Below are 5,237 nucleotides of genomic sequence, written 5' to 3'. Positions count from 1 at the left end.
TGGCGGAATCGGTGCCGGACGCGGCGAGGCGGGAGCGACCGGCGGGGCTGCGGGCGCCGCTCCGCGCTATTTATGCGGCGGCGGCGGGCGCGTGTTGCCGGAAGCGCGGGCCGACCCCGCCTCCCTGCACGTGGCCGTGTTTATCGGCGCTGGCCCCGCCCACTGCCCGCTGCGCGCGGCAGGAGGGGGCGGGGCCAGACAGTAGGGGCGGGGCCTAGAGACAAGCCACGTGAGCCGCTCACAAGGGGCGTGGTCTGTCCACTGGGGGCGTGGCCTGGCTGGCGGCCCAGCGCCCCCTCCCCCCAAATTAGGGGCATGTGCCGAATTTGTGCCCTGTGCGTGACAGCTCTCGTGTGTGTCTGCCTTGCGTACATAAAACATTGAATGTAGAACACCAACATGCATAAAAATAATGTTTTGTGCACGTTTTGATGCCATATATAGCTCCCATGTTCGATTTATTGACACAAACAATAGAAATATTTATACAGGCACGGTTTGTAGGCTTGTAAATATGTTTTAGATATTTGTGTACTGCAATTTTATATAATACAATAGGACATAATATAATATTATAATAGGGTAATAATAATATATGCATTGCAAAATTACCATTATAGAAACATAGAATTGAATCCTGCCCTGCAGAGTGGGTTAAGCCAGGCAGATCCGTGTCACTGAAAATACCGTCATCCTTTTAAAGAGGATCACTTGGCAACTCTGAAGCGCAGTTGGGTTTGGCCTGCAGGACCAGACGAAGAGAGAACTGAGTGCTAGGGAAGGCAGACACAGGGATTGATTTCTCCTGTCTCTTTTAAAAGCCATCAATTTAGAACCTTGGGAAAACAGACAGAATACATGAAATAATGTTACATGTTGTTCTATATGGAGAAAACTATATATATAAAATATTATCAATAGAATTTTTTAAGTGTATGCTTTGTATGTGTACATTTTATACTGGTGTAATGTTTTATGTATATCATTTTTTGTATCTACGCTTTATGTATGGTTTTATATTCAATTCTATTTATTTTCACATTGCGTAGATAAATATGTATGATTGAAAGCTATATAAATATATGTAAGACAGTATTAGATATGAAAATATATGTGTTGTATAACATAGTGCATGCACTGGCACTTGTTAGTAAAACTGTTACATGCTGAACATTAAAAACACAGGGTTTTTGCATCCAAGCCCAGGTTGAAGGGGTACATCCCCAGCCAGGAATGCACTAATTTCATAAATATAAGCTCATTTCATAAATATAGGACGTTTTGTATTAGGATCAGTACCTATCTGCCCTGTGCTGTGGTGTACGTACCTCAATATATGGATTTTCTTTCTGCCAAGACAACATTGCTTGGGGACACCGTGCATGGGGTATCCCTGGGTGTCTGGGAGCAGCTCCAATCCCACAGGAGGGGGCAGGTGGCTGTCAGGACAGGCAGCCAGCGGCATTGCCTGGCCTGGGCTTGGGGCTGGGGGCTGCAGAGAAGAGACACAGCGAGGGGCCTGCTGCGGGGCCAGGGGGATAAGCTGTCCTAATCCAGGTCATGCTGCCAGCCGTTCCCTGTCTGTGCTACCGCCTGCCACGGGGCATTCGGCAACATCTGGCACTCGCAAGTGACAGTGCTATGGATTCACCCTCAAAAAAATCAAAAAAACCCCATGAAAACAAGCACTGGAAGTGCGGGAAAGGCTGCACGTGCAGGTGCAGCACCACCAGGGCAGAGTGAGAGCCCTGCAGGCAGGAGAGCTGCAGGGACAGTGTCTGCTGATGGTAGGAGCTCCACATCAGGAATGTGATGGTCTGTCCCTGGCCACACCATCTCTATTTCCTGCCGTGGCTCCCCTGGGTGGGTGTTACGCAGGGTCAGCAGGAGGAAGGGATAGTGAAAACCCACAGGCTAAAAGCTGTCATATGTGAAGGGTTCTTGCAGCCTCTGGGGACAGAAGGTGCTTGAGAGAGGTGGTGAGCCACAGCACATGCAAAAATTAAAATCCAGGTACAAGGACACTGGGGCTGAGGTCTCCTCACAAGCCACCCCTACAGGACAGTGGTCTCACCTTCTCTTACAAGCAGTGATAGCTACTTTTTGAGAATCAGGAGACATTGTTTCATCTGTAAGAGTGCTTTGAGCTGCAAAATCATCTTTGGTGTGTATCTTCTGCAGTTTAAGTGCCCCGTGCTTTCAACAAGTGAACATCTTTCAACAACATCACTGCAGGTGACACCACCCTCCACACGTCAGGAGACTCCAGAGGGGACCGGGTCTGCAGCAGTGGAACTGCTTGGGGTAAGGCATCTCCCAGCAGCATCACTGAGCTCAGCGTGTCCCTGAACAGCTGCAGTCTCCTGTCACCCACGTCCTGCCCTGCAGAGTGGGTTAAGCCAGGCAGATCCATGTCACTGAAAATACCTTCATCCTTTTAATGAGGATCACTCAGCAACTCTGAACTGCAGTTGGGTTTGGTCTGCAATAGGGGATGAAGGGAAAACTGAGTGCTAGGGAAGGCAGACACAGGGATCGATTTCTCCTTTCTCTTTTAAAAGCTGTCATGATCTGTCATGATAACCCACAAACACTGTCAGACCTCATGAGCAGCTAGGGAGCTGCCAGTGGGCTGCAGTAGGTGGTTGCCTGCTGAATGAAAGCCCTGTGTCAGACTATAATGCAGCAAGAGCCGTGGGTTCAGCCAAGCTCATGGCGTGTTAAAACCTTTGGAGATTTTAACATGGTGTGGCAGGAGCTGCCACCATTGGCACTGTAGCACAGCCTGTATCAAAGCTAAAAAATTGTAGGACTGAGAAAAAAAACAACAAAAAACCCAAGAGTGAAGCTCGTGGCACAGAAACACATAGGCAGAGCCAGGGTTAGCCAAGCTGGACCAGCTGCAGGAACTGACATTTTAGAAATGGTGGCACAGACAGAGCTACTGCTCCAGAGCATGGACCCTTTCCCCAGAGACCAAAATAGATCTGCTTGTGGATGAGCTGCTCAGCTCCTACTGGCCAGGTGCAGCAGCAATGGTCTGCACACAGCAGGTCAAGGGGGCTTTTTTGAGGGCTTCTCCCACAGGTGCTGCCACACTGGGGTGTTGAGGGGCAGCAGCATCCTGCCTTTACTTCAGCCTTTACTTTGCAGGTACCACAGGTGCTTAAACTCTGCCTTCAGTCCTCCACAGGCAATTGATATGCAGGGGCTAATGAAGCAGGGATAAACCCATTCAGACGGCTGAGAAGGTGCAGGGATTTGCAAAGGAACTGGTGGAGGCATTGGATTTGTTTTTGTCCAAAGCCGGTAAATCTGTAACTGATTGTGGCTCCGTGTTTGCAGATCTGGAAATTGGCAGCAGAAGGGTTAAAAGTGGCATATTTAGCTGTGAAAGGAGAACATTCCCCTCCCTACACCAGTGTGGTGGATCCTGCAGGGCCCTTGCCTGCAGCATGTCCGTCACAGCCGGCAGTACTCGAAACTGGCTGGTGTGAACGTGTGCATGTGTGTTGCACAGACATCAAAGCAGGCTCTTATGCACCCTCCTGGAGCTCCAGGACATAAGCCTCCTCCCTAGCCTTGAATCCTTTCAAGGCTGGGCTTTTAATGCCAAAGAATTAATTTTATCTTAAGGCACACAGGAACAATGGAGGGTGGTTCTGCCATTGCCCATTGCTAGTTGGAACCAGGAGGGATTCACCACAGCACAGTGTCAAAGGCAAAAACTGTATTTTGGGGTCAAACTGAGTACACAGTGACATTGCGAAGTGGCCACAGGGTGCAGTGGGGAGAGGACACAGTTCTGGTGCTGCCACTCTGCATGGGGGATGGTGAGGACTTTATTCCAGCAATGTCTCGACTTCAATCTGTGGACATTTACAGTCAGTACATACAGATACTGCAGGTAAAAGCTAACACTGAAAATCAGCTCTGGTAGTGAAAATGGGCCCTGATGCTGTGCATGAAAGGTGCTGCACTGGGCAAAAGTGGCAGTGTTGATTTACAGAAAGGCAATGCGTGATGTTGTGACCCTCTTGGGTTCGCGCAGGTCATCTGGAGAATTATTGATGTGGTCATTGCATTGTCAATGTCTGCATTAAAGGACGCATTTCCCACATGAGGATAAAGACAAACACTCTCTCAGACCAGATCTGAGCAGCAAACCCTCATTTGGCACATCTTACAGGATCCTGCCTGTGCCACGGACTCAGGCCATCCCAGATGTCCATCTGATGGGAAGAGGCAAGCAGCTCGTGTTTGGCAGTGGCAGCAGGTGCTTTCAAACCTCAGAAGCAAACATTTTCTTTTTATCTAAAAAATGATCCAGATGATAGATATTTCTTAGGGAGACAGATCTGGTAGCCTCCATGCCCCCGTCATCCCCAGCTAGACATGCCAGCAGTAGAGTTAGTGTGCTGTGGCTCATGCCACTGCAGGAGGGTTTGCCATCTGTAAAAACCACACAATGATGATGAAAAGCAACTTCAGGAACAGGGAGTTGTGATGTGTCCCAAGCTTTATTTTTCTACCCCTCTGTTCCCTGAAAGCAGCAACTTGCTGAACAAGAGCAAATACCAGAAATAAATTTGACTCACTGGCCCATGCGTTCCAGGGATGCTTTAGGGGAACTGGTTTACTCTGGGACTCTCTGGATGCTCATAGGTGTTCTCTAAAGCCTTCTTTCAAAAAATTCAGTAGCTTTACCCTGGATCAGGCCTTCTATGGGCCATAGGCATGGGAAGGGACCCTCCAGCCCATGCCCATCAGCTTCCTGGTGACTACAAGGTAGATATGGGTCCCTCCAGGCAGCCAACAGTGGATCCCAAAGGGATCCTAGGAGAAGGATGTCACACAGACACCAATGACATAAATGACTCTCACTGTGGACTCCTGACCTGTGCATTACTGCAGCCTGGGCAGAGCACAGGTCTAACAGCAAGAGCAGCAGCACTTGGCGATGTATGCTGTTCTCATCTTCAAAGCATTAGCTGGTGGGAATTAATCCTCATACCGGGCAGGCAAGTCTCATGACTCTCGCTCCACAGAGAAGCAGAGTAAATGATGTGATGAAGGGTCAATCAGGTCACAGCTGCGATGAAATCACAGCAGTTCCTGCCTGCCCATCCCGTGACCATTAGACCTTATGTACTCATCAAGGAGGCAGCTGGCATGCAGGGAGGTGCAGGAGCCAGCCTCTGCTCTGGAGGCAAGTTATGCAGCCCACGGGAAGATGC

The sequence above is a fragment of the Empidonax traillii genome, unplaced genomic scaffold, assembly GCF_003031625.1.
Source record: "Empidonax traillii isolate 1590-97213 ecotype Southwest subspecies unplaced genomic scaffold, ASM303162v1 scaffold325:size649781, whole genome shotgun sequence".
NCBI classification, from domain to species: Eukaryota; Metazoa; Chordata; class Aves; order Passeriformes; family Tyrannidae; genus Empidonax; species Empidonax traillii.
The sequence above is the reverse complement of the archived record's forward strand: the minus strand, read 5'-3'. Positions refer to the sequence as shown.